The sequence below is a fragment of the Podarcis tiliguerta genome (genome assembly GCF_965153285.1).
Source record: "Podarcis tiliguerta genome assembly, chromosome: 1".
In the NCBI taxonomy this organism is placed as follows: domain Eukaryota; kingdom Metazoa; phylum Chordata; class Lepidosauria; order Squamata; family Lacertidae; genus Podarcis; species Podarcis tiliguerta.
Genome location: NC_139534.1, coordinates 16,655,220 through 16,679,761, shown reverse-complemented (window position 1 = coordinate 16,679,761; position 24,542 = coordinate 16,655,220). Strand labels below are relative to the sequence as shown.

At 43.8% G+C, this 24,542-nt stretch overlaps 1 long non-coding RNA gene across 1 annotated transcript in view; it reads left to right on the top strand.

Moving 5' to 3' along the window:
- Positions 1 to 2,217: 2,217 nt before the first annotated feature.
- LOC310665447 overlaps positions 2,218 to 24,542 on the top strand; it is a 434,943-nt gene continuing 412,618 nt past the window's right edge. Inside the window, exon 1 of the long non-coding RNA XR_014505478.1 lies at positions 2,218 to 2,227. This is a non-coding gene — a long non-coding RNA (uncharacterized lncRNA). The remainder of the gene's footprint in view (positions 2,228 to 24,542) is intronic.

The following is a 24,542-nucleotide window of genomic DNA, read 5'->3' as shown; positions in this document are numbered from 1 at the left end:
AAAAACATCTCCCCCCCCCCCCTAAATGGCTCAGGAATTTTAGTTGTGGCTCTATATTTTTAATTCACACAACTACATGAAGCAGGAAAAGTTTGAGAGAAAACAGTTGGCCCCCAGCAAGCTTTATGACTGAACTGTGATTTCAACTCAGATCTTCCCACTGCAATGCTCTATCTGCTCCACACAGTTTCACACAACACAGAGTTCACGATGGCAATCACTATCCTGTGAGATGGTGATAGCTGACTACCTGGATGGCTTTAAGGAGAATTAGACAGGAGAGCACAAAATATGGTTCAACATCAAAAAAACAAAGCTCAACATCAAAAAAACAAAGATCATGGCCACTGGGCCCATCACCTCCTGGCAAATAGAAGAGGAAGAAATGGAGGCAGTGAGAGATTTTACTTTCTTAGGCTCCATGATCACTGCAGATGGTGACAGCAGCCACACAATTAAAAGACACCTGCTTCTTGGGAGAAAAGAAATGACAAATCTAGACAGCATCTTAAAAAGCAGAGACATCACCTTGCCAACAAAGGCCCGTATAGTTAAAGCTATGGTTTTCTCAGTAGTGATGTATGGAAGTGAGAGCTGGACCATAAAGAAGGCTGATCGCCGAAGAATTGATGCTTTTGAATTATGGTGTTGGACAAGACTCTTGAGAGTCCCATGGACTGCAAGAAGATCAAACGTATCCGTTCTGAAGGAAATCAGCCCTGAGTGCTCACTGGAAGGACAGATCCTGAAGCTGCGACTCCAGTACTTTGGCAGGAGTGCCTGGCGTGCTCTGGTCCATGAGGTCACGAAGAGTCAGACATGACTAAACGACTCAACAACAACAACAACAAGACAGGACCACTCACCTTTTTGGGTGGGCAGCATTGCGGCCAAGCATCTGTGACCCGATAGTGATCCGGCATGGAGGCGGAGATCGATGTTCCTTGCTTAGACAAATTCACAGAAGATAGGGCAAGCAATGGCTACTAGTTATGAGGATATATTATCCACCACCAGACCATCCCTCAGAATACCAGTTGTGAGAGAATATGAGCCAGAGAATGATATCATGCTCATGTCCTGATGTGGGAACTTCATAGTATCTGGTTAGCTATGGTGAGAAGAAATATGCTGGGCTAGATAAAGGAGCAGGACTCAATAGTGGATTTTGTTATGGTTCTCGATAAAAAAGAACCACCTTTTCTTTGTTTTAAACTAACCCCCTTTTTGTATGATAAGGGGAGTGGGTGGCGCTGTGGTCTAAACCACCCACCCTCTTGGGCTTGCTGATCGGAAGGCTGGTGGTTTGAATCTGCACGACGGTGTGAGCTTCCATTGCTGTCCCAGCTTCTGCCAACCGAGCAGTTTGAAATCATGCCAGTGCAAGTAGATAAATAGGTACCACTGTGGCGGGAAGGTAAATTGCATTTCCATGAGCTCTGGTTCCCGTCATGGTGTTCCGTTGCACCAGAAGCATGCCTGAAAAGCGAGATGAGCACTTCACCCCATAGTCGCCTTTGACTGGACTTAACCATCCAGGGGTCCTTTACCTTTTTACCTTATGATAAGTAGAGATAAGTGGATGATTCATGAGAACAGCAGGAAATCTTCAGCTTTCTTTTGGACTGCATCCAAAAGCTGAGAGGGCCATCTTGTTGTCAGGACAGCCCCAGGACCTTCATACACGCTGCCCAGGCCAAAGGGAGATAACTTTTGTGCTGCTATTGCAGCAATTTGACTTCTTGCCAGACTGTCTTGCCAGAGTGGTGCATGCTCTAGTTATCTCCCGCTTGGACTACTGCAATGCGCTCTATGTGGGGCTACCTTTGAAGGTGACCCGGAAACTACAACCAATCCAGAATGAGGCAGCTAGACTGGTGACTGGGAGCGGCCGCCGAGACCACATAACACCAGTCTTGAAAGGCCTACACTGGCTCCCAATATGTTTCTGAGCACAATTCAAAGTGTTGGTGCTGACCTTTAAAGCCCTAAATGGCCTCGGTCCAGTATACCTGAAGGAGCGTCTCCACCCCCATCGTTCAGCCCGGACACTGAGGTCCAGCGTTGAGGGCCTTCTGGTGGTTCCTTCCCTGAGAGAAGTGAGGTTACAGGGAACCAGACAGAGGGCCTTCTCGGTAGTGGCACCCGCCCTGTGGAACGCCCTCCCACCAGATGTCAAAGAGAACAACAACTACCAGACTTTTAGAAGACATCTGAAGGCAGTCCTGTTTAGGGAAGCTTTTAATGTTTGATGGATTACTGTATTTTAATATTTTGTTGGAAGCCGCCCAGAGTGGCTGGGGAAGCCCAGCCAGATGGGAGGGGTATGTATGTATGTATGTATGTATAAATAAATAAATAAATAAATATAATTTGACCTCACCCCTGAAGGCACGTTCCATTGTCTCTCAAGACAGACAGTAGCTAGCAGCAACAACAAAATGCTGCATTGTGTGAGGAGAGGAAACATGATCTAGTTCCCCACTGAATCCTTCACTCCAACACCTTGATTACTGTCTCTCCATCTGACCTTCATCCCAGTGGGTATAAGCTTCTCATTTAGGCTACAATCCTAAGAACACTTTCTTGCGAGTATGCTCCATTGACTTACTTCTGATTAAGAATGCTTTGTATCCTACTGCCCATCTCTATCACACACCGTACTTAAGCAACACAATTTGGCTTAGCTTCCTTTTCATTCAGGGCTGCTTTTATGTATCAAAGCTGCCTATTTCATATAATGGTGCCATCCTTCCCAGGTGATATTTTCACGGAATGGCAGTTTTTCAGTGGCAATTGCAAACAATTTTTTCATCAAGCAGGTTCTTGGCATCTTTGTCTTCTTGTCAAAGCTATTCAGCTCTCGCTGAGCTTGCCCTAGCGCAAGAGCACCTCGGCTGACATTGCTGAATCCACACTAAACCAAACCGATGCTAATTTAGAAGATAACCAGGCCCAGCAACTGAACAGGATCCTGCTACAAAGCTATTCAACCCACGACTGAGAACGGGATGGTAGAATTTTGGATTGTGCCGGTCCTTCCGGCTGCCGTGAGAGCATGGCACTTGTTATTAGAATGTAAACTACATTCCCCCTGCTGTTTCTAGCTAAGGAGTAGCTCTCCTTAGCTAGAAATGACTTACAGGGTGTTACAAGCCCCATGATCTCCCAGCAGGAAATGACATTCTGCATATCATTTTCAGCTAAGGGGAGGCCTTATGTCGAAGTGAGTTTTCTTCCACCAGCACTCTAAAAGTTTTGCTATATGTATATAGCAAACATTTGACAAGAAGAGAACCAAGAGGCAGACAAGGATAGGGGGATCAGTTCACAGATATACCTAATAGAAGAAGAAGAAGAGTTTGGATTTGATATCCCGCTTTATCACTACCTGAAGGAGTCTCAAAGCGGCTGACATTCTCCTTTCCCTTCCTCCCCCACCACAACCACTCTGTGAGGTGAGTGGGGCTGAGAGACTTCAGAGAAGTGTGACTGGCCCAAGGTCACCCAGCAGCTGCATGTGGAGGAGCGGAGACGCGAACCAGGTCCCCCAGATTACGAGTCTACCGCTCTTAACCACTACACCACACTGGAAGCTGACTTCAGTGGAGGGTTCTTAAATTCGCTCTGAAAACTAGGAACAACCCTACCATTGGACAAGGTGTGACAATGGTCTCAGGGGGCAGATCTTGGGAGGGGAGGAACAATAGTCCTCTTGGCTGTTCTTCCGAAGCCTTCTGGCCATTCCCCTCTGTTTGAGAACAGGAGGCCTGTTAGTACTTCACAGCCTGTCTTGTCCCCCCCCCCCAACTAATTTGCTGTCTTGAGTGTAGTAGAGTACATTATTCTGTCACCAATGTTGAAGTAAAGATTAAACAGTGAGCTTAGCTAATGTGTGCACATGGAATAGGGAGGGGGCACAATCATGACCTTTGCCTCAGTCCTGCCCAAAACCAGCTCCACATATCACACACAACTTCCAAGTGCTGTTGACCTCAGTCTAACAGTTACTTGAAACCCTGCTCTTCCCAACGTCAGGGACTGGGCAGAGGAGGAATGGTGGAGACGCCTCCCAGCCTGACCCTTCCAGGGATGAGAAAGAGGAAGACGGTATAGATTTACATCAGGGGGTTGAGGGAGGTCATAGTTCAGAGGCAGGTGAGGGGAAATCATGGGACAGACAGAAAAACACCCAGCTGACTCGTCGTTCCAGACCCATCATCTCCCAGAAGCCGGTGAGCCTTAAAAGTAGGAGAGAAAAGAGCTCAAAGACAAAGGGCACGTAGCAGCACATGTAGAGGAGGTGATGATGGTGATGAATGAGGAAGTGGGAGAGACGGGATGTGTGGAGATTCATTCGGGACAATGCCATTATCCAAGAGGCTGGGTTCTATAGCATCTCTATGTAAACATAAAATTAAAAAGGATGGTGAGAAACCAGCCGGGAGCCCCTGACAGCATCCTGACACCCAATGAGAAAAGCTAAGCACATGTGCAACTCTCTCAATTTGATGATGTTGGCATGTGTGACTTATTTGTGGCTTGAGTGTGCTCACAATTAGCTCACAATAGTCACATTTGATGGGTGGCACTGTCGTCTAAACCACAGAGCCTAGGGCTTGCCGATCAGAAGGTTGGCGGTTCGAAACCCAGCAACGGGGTGAGCTCCCGTTGCTTGGTCCCAGCTCCTGCTAACCTAGCAGTTCGAAAGCACATCAAAGTGCAAGTAGATAAATAGGTATTTATTGTGTTTCCTGTGTTTTACTGAGTGTTTCCTGAGTCTTAGACGGAAGCGAGCTTTTAATATGTGAAGCAGTGTGGAATGTGGATGTGTGGTGTTTTACTGATGAAAGTTTGGCCTCGTTGAGGGGCAGTATTTCAATATTAGTAGGAAATGAGGCAATGCATGATCTTTGTACTTTTGTCCATTTACTGTATTTATTTTTCCCCATTTGAAGTATAAAATTGTGATTTGCTTGAGTCAAAATAAGAGTACCCCTAAAGATTTTTTTTTGGGGGGGGGGACACGAGTGGCGCTGTGGGTAAAACCTCAGTGCCTAGAACTTGCCGATCGTATGGTCAGCTGTTCGAATTCTTGCAGCGAGGTGAGCTCCCGTCGTTCGGTCCCAGCTCCTGCCCACCTAGCAGTTCGAAAGCACGTCAAAGTGCAAGTAGATAAATAGGTACCACTCTGGCGGGAAGGTAAACGGCATTTCCATGTGCTGCTCTGGTTCGCCAGAAGCAGCTTAGTCATGCTGGCCACATGACCCGGAAGCTGTGTGCTGGCTCCCTTGGCCAGTAAAGCGAGATGAGCGCCGCAACCCCAGAGTTGGCCATGACCGGACCTAATGGTCAGGGATCCCTTTACCTTAGTCACATTTGATGTGCGTAGATATACCTAGATATGGAGTTATTTGATGGGGGAAAGGCATTTTTGAAAAATGTAGAGCGATTCTCTTGTTCTCCTTCCATTTGTGTAGGGGTCCCTTTGACCAAAAAACGAGAAGAAAAATTAAATATCCTAGACACGAAATCATCGTCGGCAAGGCACTGCAACCCATTTTGATGTTATAAGTCTTTTCTTTTGTATGGCAAATTAGAAATGCAACTTTCTTTGTGGAAAGGTTGGCACTGGGGAGAGTTTAAATTACTATCAGGGGAGAGAAAAGTTAAACAAGGTAGTGGGGCAATGTAAACACATCTAGTGGTCCTTATATTTATTGGAAATGAATATACAACAATCCACTACAGAGAAATCGAGTTGCTGCTTATGCATAATTCAGTTTTGTTGTGATATAACCAGGCATAGGTTTTGAGCATAAATCTCAGGTGCCAAAGGCTAGAACTTACTATTTCACCAGTAAAAATATTAATTCCTTTTACACTCTTACGATGAATGCAATTTATAGAGCAGAGGATTGGGAACAGCATTCCTGCAGTATACTCTTGTTAATGCCAGGACAGGAGATGCACACTGCGACTTTGCCAGCAGAATGACCAACCTGTCCAGAGTACCAGGAAATTTTAAAATGGTGTAAAAATGACAGACACACCACTGAATTCTGGAGAAGCACCTCCACAGCCAAGCCGATGTTGGGTTTCCTTAATAAAATAAGGAAGGAAATATCTCTCTTCCCTCCCAGTCCTCATGAAGATTCGTTTGTGTTTTACTTTGAATTTTCCCTAATATACAGATTTTAATGCAATTTCCCAGTATGCTATTTTCACTAATATATGCATTGCTATGCACACTTACTATAGTAAGGTAAAGGTAAAGGACCTCTGTACTGTTAAGTCCAGTCAAAGGCGACTATATGGTTGTGGTGCTCATCTTGCTTTAAGGCTGAGGGAGCCAGCATTTGTTCACGGACTACAGTGGTACCTCGGTTTATGAACAGTCCTGTTTACAAACTATTTGGTTTATGAACTCCGCAAAACCGGAAGTAGTGTTCCTGTTTGCGAACTTTACCTTGGTCTACGAACGGAAGGGCACCGGTGATGGGAGGCCTCATTAGGGAAAGCGTGCCTCAGTTTAAGAACGGATTTCGTTTAAGAACAGACTTCAGGAATGGGTTTGTAAACCAAGGTACCACTGTATAGTATACAATTTTTTCTACCCATTACAAAATTTGGAGATGTGCAACTATTGAATTTTAGCTCTGCTTCAGTTTGCCTGTTGTTTTGGAAATTCTAATTATGTAGGTTTGCCTTTAAATGTGAGCAGAATTCAATTTGCTGCCCATCTCCAACTGAGGCTGATGGGAATTGGAGCACAACAATATCTTGAGAGCTACAGGGTCTCCAGCTCTGTTGTCTCCTTTCAGCCAATGCCATAATAATAATATTATAATAATTTATTATTTATACCCCACTCATCTGGCTGGATTTCCCCAGCTGCTCTGGGTGGCTTCTGAAAAAATATTAAAATACAATAATTCATCAAATATTAAAAGCTTCCCTAAACAGGGCTGCTAGTATTGGGATGAACTAAAAGTAAGCTCTCTTGCCCAGATGTTTGTTACTCACCGCTGATGCTAGATATAATGTTATTGTAATGCTTATTATCCATCAGTCGAATAGTTTTAAGAAACTGGAAAATGCACAGAGATTTGATTGCTATCCCCCTCAGTGTACAACAATTCCTTAAATGCCAAAGTAAGTCTCATCTGATTGATTTTATTTCAGTACTAATCAAGTTTCTCTACACATTACATTTTGTTTTCAACCAAATGCCATCTTCATGAGATTGTTTGGCTTCTACGAAACGGATCTCGTGAGGGAGTAACCAGCTGGGATGAGGTGAAACTGTGCATGTTAATTGCTTGCTGCTTTTCTATTAAGTAAGAAGTAGTTTTGTTTATGTTGATAATTCTTTTTGTACCTCAAATGTCCCACAAAGAGTTTCCTGTCCCTGGTAGTCATTTTAAACATGATCACCAAAGAGGATGGCTGTCTCCAAAGAACCGGTCCAGATTTTGGGATCTCTGATGCTGAAAATAGTTGGGTGCCTTTCTAAGCAACTGTAAGAGGAAGAGGTAGGCTGGGCTGCCAACATCTGAAGAACTTGAGTGAGATGTACAAACTTTTGATAAAGGTCCCATTGGGATGGCAGAATCATGATGCAAATAGTAGAACTTGCATTATCCTGAAGCTCTGTAGCAGAATCCCTAATTGTCTAGTATTAGTTGACATCCTAGAAGTGGACCACATGGACAACACAAGCCATATTGTTGCTGCCCCCCAACCTGCTGTGACCCTGAGGGCAAATGCTTTAAAATATGGAGAGGAGGTAGGGGATTCTAGAAGATTCCCTTCGCTGGAAGCCCCTGGCCTTAGAGCCAGGGCTACCAGCACCTCCTTGTTTTGAGGAGTTTGCTTCGCCTTGCCATCAGACTCCTTTCTGGAACTTATGGCAGAGCTGAGGTCTTCTGAACGCTACCAGAATCAATGCCATAGAAATTGGGCAGCCCTTAAAAATTACAGGAGGTGGTAGGGGACGTAATATAACCACTTTGCATGACAGCCTTTAGAAATCTTCTGTGAGCCACAGTAGCTTGCTGGTGCAACCCCTAACCCATGAGTTGCTAACCACTGCCCCCAGATGTTGTTGGACATCAACCCACTGTCTTAGCCGTGCCAACTCATGCTTCCTGAGTGTGTCAGGGCTGGAGGGGCCCCATGGCATCTCCTTGTGTGTCCTGGGTGCACAGGGGCTGGACTGGGTCTGTGTCTCCCCCTCCCCACCACTCCAGCGCTGCCTCCAAGTAGACCACTTTGAACTTCTCTTCCTGCACAGACCACTGGAGCCGCTGCAGCAGGCGGCACCAAATTTTGTCCTTGCTCAGGATGCCATAATAACAATGCCCACCCTTGAAAGGATGGCGCAATGGCTGTAGTTCTTACCTTTGTATAAAGGTAAAGGTAAAGGTACCCCTGCCCGTACGGGCCAGTCTTGACATACTCTAGGGTTGTGTGCCCATCTCACTCAAGAGGCCGGGGGCCAGCGCTGTCCGGAGACACTTCTGGGTCACGTGGCCAGCGTGACATCGCTGCTCTGGCGAGCCAGAGCCACACAGGGAAACGCTGTTTACCTTCCCACTAGTAAGCGGTCCCTATTTATCTACTTGCACCTGGGAGTGCTTTCAAACTGCTAGGTTGGCAGGCGCTGGGACCGAACAACGGGAGCGCACCCCGCCGCGGGGATTCGAACTGCCGACCTTTGGATTGGCAAGCCCTAGGCGCTGAGGCTTTTACCCACAGTGCCATCCGCGTCCCACCTACCTTTGTATAGTAAGCTACATTTCAACCATTTGAAAGCTAGAGGTTTGCATGCACGCACCTTCTCCAGTCCCTTCCAGGCAACCAAGAGGATCCCAATTCAGGATACATTTCAGCTGGGCAAAAGCACTCCTGAAGGGTGCAGAGTCTGGTCAGTGAGGGGTTGTGACATGGGGAGAGTCTGAAGGGCCAGGTAGAGATGTTCAGAGGGCAAGAATCAGGGAGGCTCTCCACCGCTGGACAATGAGAAACTTTGTATTTTAGAGTTCTAGTAGGTTCTGCCCTTTGACTAGCAGAAAGTCTGCTGTAAGCCTGTATTTCAGAACCTTAGCAGTATATAGCATATAATGTTTTAAATAGACATGCTATGTCTCCTACCAGCACCTGTTAGGTAAAGCATGAATCAGTAGTCAGGATTCAACTGAGAATACACAAATGCTCTTCTGTAGAATGCTGTGCCCGCTGATGGAATAACCCCCCCCCAAAAAAAATACTACCTAACTGTGAGAAATAAATGGGTAGGACTGTCCAAAATTGCAAGTAAATAAAATTATGAGAACTTTTTAGCAAGAAAATCACTACGTGGGTGGGTTTGACTCATGGTTTTGTAAGTCTGCAGCTGACAACGCTGTTATGCCTTCTCTATAGAAAGCCATGCGTAGGTGTTGGGTGAAGTGAAAGAGATAGCAGATCAGAGCAATGCTTCCATAATTACAAGTGACTTTTCTGCTCCTGGTGAAAACTTTTAAAAACCGGTTTCTTTCCTGCAACACAATGAAGTTTAACCAAGTTCTCAGAGTAAAACAACTGTGCTTCCATTTCTCTGAGGCAGCTTCCAGAAACTCTGTTTAATTACTCAGAATAGCAATGCATTCACCAGTAACCAACGTATTTCTCAGCACAAATAAGCTGCCAACTTTGGATATCAAGGAGAGAGGAGAGATTAGCAAAATGCATTCATTTTGACAACTTGAGGTAGTATCTGGATATTCAGTGGTTTCGATCATTGGACGTATTATACTCACATTTGTAATCACTGGGCCTTTCCTTTCTAAATTGGCCACTGGAGTAATTTCCTTTTGTGTTGATCCAAATTCTTCCCAATCATTTACCATATTTTTCGCTCTATAACACGCACCAGACCATAACACGCACATAGTTTTTAGAGGAGGAAAACACGAAAAAAAATATTCTAAACGAAACAGTGGATATATGATTTTTGTGGTTCATGCTGTGGCCAAAGACATGTGATCTGACAGTGAGTTTGGAGTAGCCCAATGCAAAAATCCTGAGGATCCATGTGGATCCATGCTTTGTAACCACGTTTTAAGTGGGGAAGGAAGGAAAAGCACTCAAGGGACAAGGAACACACGTGGGGTGTGTGGAGAAGGATGCTGCTAATAATGCAGAAGAGGGGGTTAAGGGGAGAAGGCTCCTCTCCCCTCCCTTCCTTTAATTGTAATTTTAAGCCCATCGCTTCTTCTGTGTTGCACAATTTATGCCCCACTAATTTCTGTTTTGAGGGACGCGGGTGGCACTGTGGGTTTAACCACAGAGCCTAGGACTTGCCGATCAGAAGATTGGCGGTTCGAATCTTCGTGACGGGATGAGCTCCCGTTGCTCGGTCCCTGCTCCTGCCAACCTAGCAGTTTGAAAGCATGTCCGCTCTGGTGGGAAGGTAAACGGCGTTTCCGTGCACTGCTCTGGTTCGCCAGAAGCAGCTTAGTCATGCTGGCCACATGACCTGGAAGTTGTACGCCGGCTCCCTCGGCCAATAAAGCGAGATGAGCGCTGCAGCCCCAGAGTCGGTCACGACTGGACCTAATGGTCAGGGGTCTCTTTACCTTTACCTTAATTTCTGTTTTGCACAATTTAAGCTTCTCAATAAGTCTAGCCTTTCCAAGATTTGTGCTAGGGCCATGGTTGGCAAAGTCCAATCTTGATGCATTAAGACTTTCTCTTCTGAAGGAAAATTTTCTGTCGATAGCAGAGTATTGTGGGTCATGTTTAGGTGCTATCTTCCATTCTGGTTTTGATGTCTCTTGTTTATAATAAAGGGGTAAGGGTTGCACAGAGTTATAGGGTTTTAACCTTGGAATTTAAAGCATTGCATCCATTCAGATGAAATCCATACATTGTGCTAATTAACTGTAGCAAATTATATATATGATGCTCCACATTGCAATGCTTTAAGACAAAATTTTAGGTCAGAAATAGATGTTGCTGGTTAGGGACACATTAATGAGCCAAAGGCAACAGCCCCTTCTCTCTCTTTCATCATGTTTCGTGTTACATGATTCTGAAGTTGGACATGATGTATACCTATATACCTGAAGGACTGTCTCCACCCCCATTGTTCAGCCCAGACACTGACATCCAGCGCAGAGGGCCTTCTGGTGGTTCCCTCATTGCAAGAAGTAATGTTACAGGGAACCAGACAGAGGGCCTTCTTGGTAGTGGCACACGCCCTGTGGAACGCCCTCCCTTCAGATGTCAAGGAAATTAAGCAGCTATCTTATTTTTAAAAGACATCTGAAGGCAGCCCTGTTTAGGGAAGTTTTTAATATTTAATGCTGTATTGTTTTAAACACTTGATTGGGAGCCACCCAGAGTGGCTAGGGAAACTCAGCCAGATAGGCAGGGTATAAATTATTATTATTTATTTGTTTATTTTATTATTATTATTATTATTATTATTATTATTATTATTATTATTATTATGCCACTATGCGATGAGTTTCCTTGAGCCTCCTGAATGGCATCCAAAAGGTTTTAATTAAAACCCACCCCCCAAACAAATGGGTTTTAAGAAATATATATTATATGTAGAAGCCAGAAAACTCCCAGTGACCCAAACAAGCAAACAATGTGTTAAATACATCCTCTGCTCCATCTTTCAGCACACTTGCCAAAGACAGCTCTTATGTTCCTTTGTTGTTCTCAATAGGATCCCAGTGCATATTTTGTTGTCTAATGCAGGTTCTCACAGAAACAAGACCGAATGGACTTAAAGGTGAAGACGTGGACCAGAAATAAACTGATCCACAGATCTGCAATCAGTGCAGTTTGAGCTGTTGGTCATACTCATGTTTTTAGTTTCAAAAACTGCACAGAGAAATAACTGGGATGCTAGCGTAGGTTTATTTTTTATGCAATGTTTTCTGAATGCCAGGTTTCGTGACTCCCCTCTCTAATGTAACTGCTGATACATCTCGTTCAAAGCTCTTTTGTGCTGGCATGGGAAGGGTTTGGACCACAGTTGTGGGGGGAAGAGTTATTGAGAGTTTAAAAACCAGCAAACGATGAGCTTAAGGTATCTGCAGAAGGTCCCTACAAAATCATGTTACCTTTCATTATTTTGAAATGGCTACTTTAATAAATCACAAACAATTTTGCATGACAAGCAGCCTACCTCCACCGCTCCAGCCCCCAGTCAGAATGATAATTGACACATTTACTTTATGGTTCTTCTGTTTTCGAAAATATTATATATCTATAGATGGTGATGATCAAAATGAACAACATTCAGAGCCAAAGTTCGTAACTGGCAGATGGTCGCTGAATGGCTACATAAAGGCAGAAGGCCATAGCTTTTGTGAGGGAAAAAGGCATCCGTGATGATAACTTTTCATGTAGCACTGGTTCCAACACTTCACTGATGAATTTGGAAAATTAACTTTAACTACAGTCCTGATGTATTTCTCCACATCTGAAATTAAGGACTTCAGAAAAAGCAAGAAATGAAATTTTGCATTTAAAGAAATGTTCAGGGGAAAATTTTGGCACATTCCACAAGTTAGTCTCTACTTGGCAAAATGATCCATTTCTGTGCTCTGTCATATAATTCTTTCATACTGAAAAAGAAACAAGCATTATAAGGGCCAGGTGCATCTCTGAACCTTTTATCTTTTTATTAGCATACCTTGTTTGCCAGTTGGGTTGTGAGAAATAAGGGCAGCGTGTGGCATGTAGTCTATCCCACTGAGCCTCTTGGGCTTGTCGATCAGAAGGTTGGCAGTTCGAGTCCGCATGATGGGGTGAACTCCTGTTGTTCTTTCTCAGCTCCTGCCAACCTAGCAGTTTGAAAACATACCAGCACGAGTAGATAAATAGGTACCATTGCAGTGGGAAGGTAAATGGTGTTTCCGTGCGCACTGGCACTCGTTACAGTGTCCCATTGTGCCAGAAGCGGTTTAGTCATGCTGGTCACATGACCTGGAAAGCTGTCTGCGGACAAACGACGGCTCCCTCAGCTTGAAGCAAGATGAGCACCGCAACCCTCTAGTTGTCTCTGACTGGACTCAACCGTCCAGGGGTCCTTTACCTTTCTACCATATGGGAAATATTGAAAAGATAGGGAAATGTCCACCAAGTTACGGGAATGTAAATAAGAGTAGTTGTCCTGATGGGTGAACTTTCTCTGAGCTTGCACAGTGTGCTTGTCCCGGGGGGGGGGGGGTTTACCGTGCGGCGTGGTCCTTGTCCGGTCCGGGGCTGAAGCGGGGTCCAAGGCAGGGAGTCGGGCGTGGTCAGGAACTCTGGCAGAAAGCAGGACAGGGTGCTGGCAGAATCCGAGACCAGGGAGAAGAGTTGGTGGAAGAAGATTGGAAAAAATTCAAAGTATATTTACAGAAACACTGCAAAATTAATGAATGTTAGAAGAATGCTGGAAAGAAGCTATATCGTTTTAGTAGAAATGTTACAAAGAATTAAGCAAAAATTGATTGTTAATGGGCTAAAGTGGAAAATTTAAAGTTAGATTGTGTTAAGATAAACTATAGAATAAAAAATTGAGAAAGATGGAAAGGATTTGCTGAAATAGCTAATTGAACTAGAATACAAAAAAGGGAGGTGTGAGGAGGTCAATGAAACAAGTAAATGAAAGGTAAAGATATAGAAATTGGATGTGTTTTTAAATGTTTTTGTTTTTCTTGTTGTTTTGATGTATTGCTTTTTCTGTTTTCTTTTCTTTTTTTGATGTATTGTTTGTTAAATTCTTTGGTTCTTTTTCCTTTTTCTCTCCCCCCCCCAAACTATTAAACTTTTAATAAATATTATATATATATATGAAAGCAGGACAGGGTGCCGGCAGGAACAGGTAACCAACGATGTTGCTCCCGCAACCTGGAACTGGGCTGGCTGGCTTTTATCTCCTCTGAGGCATAGGGCAGTCCCGGTCCACAGGTGACTCGCCTCTCCTGGCCTGGAGGTGAGCACTCCTCCTGCGAGAACTTAGTTCCCTCCGCCTCTCTGCCCTGAGCCTCTGCAGCTCAGGAGAGGCTGGAGGGTTACCGGACCCAGAGGCAACCTCACCTTCCCGTGACAGGGCTGGGAGAAGAGCACCTGCAGGCAATGGGTCCTCCATCACCTCAGGAGCCAGAGCGGATTCAGCTGGTGTCTGCTCCTGAGGATCCAGCACAGGTGAGGGCCCTTCAGGTTCAAGCCCCTGCCCGGGCTCAGCAGGCCCTGGAGGTGGGGACTCCTGTGCAGGCTGGGATTCCTCAGGTTCAGCCTCTGAATCAGATTCCCAGGCCATCACACCCAGCCTCCCAAAATATGGATGATCAGCCCTATATGACCACATGCCTTTTTCTTTAAGCCATCGCCATGCATTCAGGATGAATGCGTGTGAGCATAAAAATGAACATACATGTGAGACCCATTCTTAAATACATTTTATGAAGTTAATAACTCATTGGTAGTTTGGAGGTCTCTCTTCTTCTTCTTCTTCTTCTTCTTCTTCTTCTTCTTCTTCTTCTTCTTCTTCCCTTCTCTTTCATGATCTGAATATACCTTTGTTTGACAGGAAGTGTTTAAACGTGCCATTGGAGTTGGCCTTCCCCGCAGATTTTGCCCTAACGATCTTTGACAACGGAAAGCTTTGAGATAGGTTCGTTAAGAAACAAAGAAGCATGGTCATACATTTTTAACTTATGACTGGTTTTGACTTAGTAAAGGTTTTCCATTAGATAATCTGTACAGTAATTTTATTACACAATGTGTATGAGAATTACACAAGTCATCTTTACATAAATAAATGTATTTCAAGCCTAATATCGGCCAGTTTGCATTTCTTAGTCCAGAAAGTATTGATCTGATGTGTAGAGAGCTTTCCTATTCTACTTAATTGAAGAGGGTTCTGGAAACTTCTAGAAGCTTCTCTGTGTGAAAGAAACAAGCAGAAGGTCCATGATGTTTGGGTTATTCCTTCAGAGAAGCTGAGTACAGCTGGCTTAAACTGGTTCTGGTATCTCTTTCTGTCAAGATCATGCTGACTATAAAGGTAGGGCCAGAAGGAGCCTGAGTTTCACATTTTCTATCTTTTTTTCCTTCTGGTGTGGTGTTCTGTACATAGTATGCTTAGTATTAAGGTTTAGACTTATGTTATTGTTAAGTTTAAGTTAAGTCTGCTGCAACTGGATTTCTTATGGACAGTGCCAATCCTGAATGTATTGGATTTGTGACCATTATGTTCATTTGCCTTCGGTAGCAGTAAAGCTCTGCTGGATGAAATATTAATTGCCTCTGGTCTATTTTCTGGGAATCCTGCAATGTGTTTAAGTTGTTACTCTGATAACTATACATTGGAATCTACTCTGGATCAATACTGAGTAGAAATTCCATGACAATATCTCCCAGACAATAATTTAAAAAGTAGGACCTCCTCTCAAACAAGTTTGTGCTGAAGGAGGTACCATTTCTCTTCTGGAGCAAATCAGGCTGCTTGTTCATTTCCTCTAAGTTCAAGGCACTTCAAAAACCATTCCTGTATAGATGGATCATGAGGGTCTTTCTATTTTCTGGCCCATATTATTCTGGTTGCTGTTAACAAGATTTTTACTAAAGACATCTGTACTCCATCCTCAATCCAGCTAAATATTACCAATATTGGATAAAGTCTCAAATTTTCTGCTGTCATCAGTGATCTCTTGCATAACAAATAGACCTTTCCAGAAGAAAGTGTAGCCTCCTTTTTCTTCCTTCAGTTGTCCCTCGCCTGCTCTTTGAGTCTCTTGAAGCGCTGCAATATCGATGTTGAAACGTCGCAGCTCTCTTGAAGTGATGGCAATTGTTCTGTGTTCAGGACGCTCGCTGTCTGTGTTATTTGACAAAGTCCATATATTCCATGTTCCAAAGTTCAATTGTCTTTTACGACCGCTAGGTGGTGACCCCACTGGGCGTCTAGCCTCTCCCCCTTTTCAGAGTGAGCAGAGCGGATCCTAAAAAGGGTTGCTCAGTCATGGATACAGCTACCGAGCTGCTCAACTGCCTTGTTCCTTGAGTCAGAACAACTGAATGGATGTGTGAGTCCAGAATTGGGCTCCACAGTCACTTACAGACTCATTGTTAAAACCGTGTCTATGTAGGACAATCTTACTCGGCTACAAGTGATCACAGAAGAAGAAGAAGAAGAAGCATAACAAATACTGCTTATGTTCTGAAATAATTTGTGTGTGTGGTTAGATAATTGTAGAACGAATCTCATGTTATTATCATTTTAGAGATGTTCTTGGCTTAAACACATTGGGCGAATTGCAAAAATCAAGAAAGCATCTTTCCCCGCCCTCATTTTTTAAAATTAATCTATGAGATAGGTTTTTCTGTTTTGTACACATCATGTACCAAATTAACACCATTTCCTCTCATTATCACATTTCAGATTCAGTTCCATAGTTCTGTTGTATTGCCAAACGAATTCTAGTCATATATGATGGAACCTGCTAACTTTGTTTTTTTTAATCCCCTCCTGCCTTTAAGCAATACCTGAAAAGGGAAGGGAATCTTCTATATCAGACACTGCCAGATGTAAAACATGACTCGAAAGCAGCTCAGGAACCTGTGTTTGCCCCAGAGACACTTTGTGACAAGTAATGAATGGAAAATAAAAGCATGCACTCAGTCAAAATTTCAAGGCAAAGCAAGTAACCAACCATGATTATTTTCAAATGAAATCTTTCAGACTGTTATCAGCTTGCTCTGCTCCAGTTGGTTCTTCTCTCCCTCTCCTAAAAATTATATAGCTTCTCCTCTTAAAAAGACAACAGAAAAAGATGTACATGAGGCAAGGAGTATGTGGTTTAAGTTGTGCAACTCATAAAGCAGTGTGCACTACTAAATTCAGCTTTGCTTCTAGGAAATGTATACATTATTTTGAATGAACAAATGAATGTCAGATATAGAGTAGGGGTTGGGAACATGTTGCCCTCCAAATATTGTTGGAGTCCATTTCTCATCAGTCTCAACTAGCATGGCCAGTGATAGGAGATATAGTTTAGATATCTGGAGGGTCACAGGTTCCCTAGTCATGGCATACAGTTCCATATTCTTCCTACACAACCAATTTATTGCCTTTCTCCATTTGCCATGTGATGATCCCAATGTGGAGAGCAGTCTCCTCACATGCTCCAACTATTCCAGTATACCTGAAGGAGTGTCTCCACCCCTATCATTCAGCCTGAGGTCCAGCTCTGAGGGCCTTCTGGCGCTTCCCTCACTGTGAGAAGCGAAGCTACAGGGAACCAGGCAGAGGGCCTTCTCAGTGGTGGCTCCCGCCCTGTGGAATGCCCTCCCAGCAGATGTCAAGGAAATGAACAACTATCTGACTTTTAGAAGACACCTGAAGGCAGCCCTGTTTAGGGAAGCTTTTAATGTTTGATGTTTTACTGTGTTTTTAATATATGGTTGGGAGCCGCCCAGCCAGATGGGTGATGTATTATTATTATTATTATTATTATTATTATTAATCCTGCCAAGACCGTATCTGTTTTGTGAAGCCTATCCCTGGAAAACCACAGTCCCTGTTCCGGAGAGATGCTGACAGAATATTTTCTTTAAAAAGACATATTATATGCACTGGAATTCTTTTAAGTTGCAGCTTCTAAATGTCTCTAGAGGTTTAATCTCTGATGGAAGCAGGATGCAGGTTATAATCCTCAGGTCTCTTGATGGATCTGGAGGCCATTTTCACTCATGAATACAGATTCTCTAAGCAAGAGTGTTCAAAAAGAATACCCTGTATGTGTTGAGGAGGGGTTAAATTCAATCAATGCACCTTCTGGCCAAGCTGCATGCTCAGTAAGCCGAGAAAGGGCTCCTATGCATGCAGAAAGATGTATGACCAGATCGCCTTCATGTGAGAAGGGATTCACCTGAGGTCCACCTTCAAAGGCCTTCTGGTGGTTCCCTCACTCTGAGAAGTTACTTATGATAGTTGGTCAGTCTGAATTTTCGCCCCTCCCACAGCAGAAAGGACGCCAAACTCCCACCTTTCTCTTCTTCCTCTTCCATTGCCCTCTGATCTTATCCAGACACTTAGAACAGGGACTGAGGGGCTGACATCTCCCTCCCCCCCTGCCACTTGACACGGACTCAGACCTCTGCTTATCTGCTGCTTGCCTAGCAACGCTCTGGCTGCCTTCCAACTCTTCCTCTTCTTCCCCTGGAAGCAGGGTTGAACAGCCCTTTCTCAACTCTGTCAGCCAACTCTCATCTGCAGAGTCGGTCACTCTCAAATATCTCAATTTCTGAGTCTAACTCTTCCCTTGCACTCTGGGGGGCCACGTTCCTGACAGGTGGGATATAATAATAATAATAATAAACCTCTTGAGGTATATATTAGAACATGTGTAGGGCCCCTTTTTATGCTCGCTGTATGTACAGCCACCAGGGGGCATGGCCAGGAGACACATTCCTTTGAACATCTCTGGTATCATTACAAACCCACCAAGCTTAGTCTGCTCTCAGCCAGTCCCTCACTGGCCTAAAGGTAAAGGTAAAGGACCCCTGAGAGTTAAGTCCAGTCGCAGACGACTCTGGGGTTGCGGTGCTGATCCCGCTTTACTGGCTGAGGGAGCTGGCATTTGTCTGCAGACAGTTTTTCCAGGTCATGTGGCCAGCATGACTAAGCTGCTTCTGGCACAATGGAACACCGAAACCAGAGCAGCACATGGAAACGGCATTTACCTTCCCGCCGGAGCAGCACCTATTTATCTACTTGCACTTTTGGTGTGCTTTTGAACTGCTAGGTTCGCAGGAGCTGGGACAGAGCAATGGGAGCTCACCTCATCGCCCGGATTTGAACCGCCGACCTTCTGATTGGCAAGCCCAAGAGGCTCAGTGGTTTTGACCACAGCACCACCCACGTTCCACACCAGCCTACCTGCTTACAACTGGCTGCCAGCTTAGTCTCAGAGTTGCCCTTGTAGCACTCAGCAGGGAAGAGGATAAAAGCTTGCCATTGGCTCTGGTGCCACCTATCGTTGCCCCCCCTGCCTTCCACCCAATAGGCACCAACCTCCACTGTCAGGGCTAGACAAGGTTTGAAAATGTTCCATTTAACATTTGTTTAAAAACCCGAGGCATTTTTGTTGGGGATTGTAGGGAATGATCTGCCAAAAAAGCTGAAAAACATCTTCATGTATGCAACAACGGCTGCGAGAGTTCTGGTAGCACAAGGATGGAAGACTGAAGAAACCCCAGCTAAAGAATCATGGCAAGAAAAATTGACGGACTATGCAGAACTGGCAAAACTGACATACAAGCTATGGGACAAGGATAACTGTGACTTTAAGGATGAATGGGTGGATTCTTTACAAAGTATCTGAAGACGCAACAAAGTGATCTGGACTCCTTGGCAGGTTTTGAATAAACATTCACAAACTTTTTATTGATAATAATCAGCTAGATATTGAGGATCTATACAACTGTGTAACATGCAGAAAAAAGCAGTCTCAGAGAAACTAAAGACTGGAACTGAGGGAAGTCAGGTTTAGGGGGGAGGGAGGAAAATGGGGGGGGGGACAAGGATGATATGTTTTTGGATAATATGTTTTGTTTTAATTTTGAATTAAAAATTTTTTTAAAAAGAAAAAGGGTAGATATGTCCTCAACTATCTGTGTAGGGAACTGCCAGAGCAACAGAAAATGGTCTTTGTCTTGCTCCAGGTGGAAAAGGACTTTGATTGTGTCACTTGTCCCTCCTTCAATAAGTATCCTTTGTCATTTTGGATCATCTGAGGCTCCGGCTAACTTCTGAGCAGATGCAGGTTATTGTTTAGCTCAGGCTGAGAATCCTAGAAGTAAACAACCGATGAATCTTGATTTCTGTGTTGGAAATTCCTGGGTTGGAAAGTATTGTTTGGCAAGTATAAATAGCTGTGCAAACTCTAGAATTTTTCCACAGAAAGTTTATTTAATTAGTCATTTCCCCAAAGCCCAGCTAATAGGGATTTAGAAGAGAGCCAGTATGTGGCTGCTTAATAAAAGGTTATGATTTCTCTGAGAGCTGAAAAGAAAAAAAGGGGGGGAAGGTAACAGAAAGAAAGCTGCTCCGTCTTGCACAATGGGAGGCAGAATTATAGAATAAACACCTGGGAGATAAGAGAAGAGGAGGAAGATCTGTTTAAATGACCTTTATTCAGGCTCCATTGATTCAGGTGAATAAAGAGGATTTATTTTGCAGGAAACAGAATAGAACGCTGGGCTGTCTAAATAGCATATAATTCCATGTACAGAAGCACATGTAAGTCTAATTATAGTGAGGGGGAAAGATTTATTTATTTTCAAACCTACAAAAGAACTCACAAGCCAATATTGCTAGGGATGGAATAGAAATAGAGTTAAAATGAAAACAGCCATGTGAACACAATGATGAAAGGGAGCTCATATTTAAATCAGAGGGGAAAGGGATTTCTTGGTTTGCACCATTAATCACAGAGAAATTCATATCAACCCTCTTTTTTCCTAATTGGCTGTCTAATCCTCTGAAGCCCTGGTATATATTCAGAGTGTAGCATTCAGGGAGGGGAGGTGGTTTAATGGCTTATTACTAGAGGTAGGAAAAAAACAACACTCAACGTGCAAAAATAACAATTTGTGAATTAGTTAAGATACTTGAACAGTCATTGTTATTCAGTTGGCAGAAATGTGAGTGGCTGTTGTGCATGTGTGTATGATCAGCTGCCAGCACGGTGCTATGCCTTCCTTTCTGCTCCAAGTGGCAAGGAGTTCCAAGGGCATAGCATTTATCCAGGTTTGGTTCCCTTTGGGAGGAGATCGTTGGAGGATGATGGGCATTTTGCAAAATTACAAGCGGAGCACAGGTCAGAATGAAATTTCAACAGACAGCCAAATCCAGTGCCCCACATCAGATAGCTAGAGGGAACTCCGCAAGAAGGCTCTTTCTCTGAGCTTGCACAGCCTCCCAAAATCAGCTCTCTTGTCATCTTTTTCAGATGAGGCAGGCTGTATGGGTGGGCATGTTAACCCCAACCATCCCAATTGCTAGTCTAATCACAAGGAATGTGTCGTTCTTTATAGATCATGGCTACTGGGCCCATCACCTCCTGGCAAATAGAAGGGGAAGAAATGGAGGCAGTGAGAGATTTTACTTTCTTGGACTCCATGATCACTGCAGATGGTGACAGCAGTCACGAAATTAAAAGACGCCTGCTTCTTGGGAAAAAGGTGCTGACAAACCTAGATAGCATCTTAAAAAGCAGAGACATCACCTTGCCAACAAAGGTCCGTATAGTTAAAGCCATAGTTTCCCCTAGAAATGTATGGAAGTGAGAGCTGGACCATAAAGAAGGCTGATTGCCGAAGAATTGATGCTTTTGAATTATAGTGCAGGAGGAGACTCTTGAGAGTCCCATGGACTGCAAGAAGATCAAACCTATCCATTCTGAAGGAAATCAGCCCTGAGTGCTCACTGGAAGGACAGATCCTGAAGCTGAGACTCCAATACTTTGGCCACCTCATGAGAAGAGAAGACTCCCTGGAAAAGACCCTGATGTTGGGAAAGATGGAGGGCACAAGGAGAAGGGGACGACAGAGGACGAGATGGTTGGATAGTGTTCTCGAAGCTACCAGCATGAGTTTGACCAAACTGCGGGAGGCAGTGGAAGACAGGAGTGCCTGGCGTGCTCTGTTCCATGGGGTCATGAAGAGTCGGACATGATTAAATGACTAAACAACAACAACAAAAGGTGCTTGGTAATGTCTCCAGCTGTAGAGCAAGTTATAAATGCTTTGAACAAGTAATTGGAGTCTAGGAGTTGGCCACATAACTGGGAGGGAGGAAGGGGTGAGAGCACCCACTGGATACAACATATGCACATTGTAGCTGGCAGTAATATAATAAAAATAATTTATTTATACCCCTCCCATCTGGTTGGGTTTCCCCAGCCACTCTGAGCGGCTTCCAACAAAGTATTAAAATACAGTGGTCTGTTAAACATTAAAAGCTTCCCTAAACAAGGCTGCCTTCAGATGTCTTCTAAAAGTCTGGTAGTTGTTCTTCTCTTTGACATCTGGTGGGAGGGCATTCCTCCCTCTCCCTGGTTCCCTGTAACTTGGCTTCTCGCAGTGAGGGAACTGCCAGAAGACCTTCGGCACTGGACCTCAGTGTCCAGGCAGAACGATGGGGATGGAGAAAATAGGTGGGGTGATCTTGCCACATGCCACACTAGCAAATGGTTGGGTGATGGGAATCAGAAAAAGTGTTATCTGGGCAAGAAGAAATGGAAACAGGAAGAAAAATCACAATGATAACAGTGTGCGGGAGAGAACCCACAAGTGTGAGGGGATTGAGGGGATCCTTATGTTTTGCTGTTAAATTTAAATGAAATCCACATACTTAAATTAAGTTCTTTTCAGCATGAGGACTCAGGAGCCCAATACTTTGCAGATTGCATTCCTGCACAGATCTAAGTGTTAATGCAAAGATATCTGCGAGGAAGCAAGCTTTAAGAAACCGGTTTTCATGCACACATGAGGCTACCCACTCTAAGCAATGACCTTCAGTTTACAAAATGCCCCTCTCCCTTTCAGCAATCAAATGTGGCCTCGTAAAAAAACAACCATTGTGCGTAGCTTCCCTGAGAAAGCGGTATTATATTTCATTTGCCTTATGCAGAAAGCAGACAGACAGCGAGTCTAAGTGACAAAAGGAGAGATGCTTTGGTGTTTGTACCCTTGAAAAAGCTTCAGGTGAATGCTATATTCTTTTTTTAAAGAAAGAAAGAAAAACCCTTTTTGCTTAGTTCTCATTGACTGAGCCGACAAGTGTTAAAACATCAGTTAAAGAGGAAGCTGTGAAACTTCCTGCTCTCCTTAGCAACACAACCATGGTGAACAAACAACACACACACACACACACATACACACATTTGAGTGGATGGAGGATTGGTGTGTTTATTCCTGTTCCCTAAAAAGAAAAGAAACGGAAGATAGGGCAGTTGCAAATGTTTTATCTTCCTCCAATGGTGAATGCGGTGTTGGGAAGCTATCAGATTCACACTGCAAACATGAAATAAAATGGGTTTTATATATATATATAAAACAGCCAATAATATGGGTGAGCTGTTGATAAAGATATTCAACACACACACACACACACACACACACACTCACAAGTGTTTTCATCTGGTACATATGACAGATGAAATACGGTCTGTGATTTTGGAAGCCAAAGACACAGGGGACAATAGCAGCCCACAAAAAAAAGGAGAGGTGCTCTAACAATAGGTTTGTTGAATGAATGGGGAAAGGTTGTGGTCATCTGCTTATCTGACAGAAAAGCCCGGGTTCAAGCAAAGAGAGCCTTCTGTGCACAAAAGAAAGCCCTGGGCTGAAGCAATGCTGAATAGAAGAAGGAAATGGAATTTTTTTAAAAAAAACACCTCAGCCAAAAAGCAGCATTAACAAGAAGGCAGCTTGGAAGCTAAGTCCTCCATCACACAATGGGAAAAGCCTGTTCCGGAATCCTAGCTCCTGCTATTAGAGAGTGAGAGAGGCTGGGGCAATCTAATGAATGTAGGGCTTTGTGTCAGTGTAATTTGCAAACCGTCTCAGAAATAAAGTCAAGGTTTTATATGCTGCTTCCTCTTGGTGGGGATGAAGAATCATATCATCCGAAAGCAGCGTGCACATAAATGTCCCAAAGAGTTCACTGGATTTCAAGCCACTTACGTAGGTTATTATTATTATTTTTTATCAAGCAATTATATTTTACTACCTAATTAAAAGACAACTTGCACTGATCACATAAATTACGCTTACCAGTTTAGTACGATGCCTCCAGAGCACGGCATTTGATTAACTGTGGCAAGGGGATTACTGTCATCTAAAAGCCGTTTGCAACCTGCTTGATAGGTAAGGGTTATGAAATCCACAGGAACATAAACTCAGTCCTCAGGCTTGATTTCATTTTTTCTCGCCTAAATGAAATCTTTTATTTTTGATATTACATGGATGAGCAATATGGTGACATACAGGAAATGTCGTTTTATGGGCTCCAATCTGCATCTGTTAAGGGAAGCATTGACATGGAAAGGAATTCATTTGGAGGCTTGTAAAGTCTGGAATGGAAAATCCTGAACTTGCAACATGATGCCAATTTTTAAATGAGAGAGAGAGAAAGACCATTATAATGTGCAGAGGTAGTGTTGTGTAGTGGTTAGGGCACCAGACTAGGACCTTGGAGACCATGGTTCATATCTCCACTTAGCCATGAAGTTCATTAGGTGACCAGTGAACTGATTCGTATGCTGTTGGTGGATTCTTGTCGTTGTCATGTTGGGCTGTGTATGTGATAAAAGGGAGCCATACTGGGGTGAAGGTATCTTCTTCTATTTGTCCCCATGTCAGTTTCACTTTATTGATTAGTTTTTCTAATAAGGCTGTTTCCCATACTATTTGGTACCATTGGTCCATGCTTACTCCTGACAGGTAATGTAACTTGAAAAAAGAGACAATGCACATAC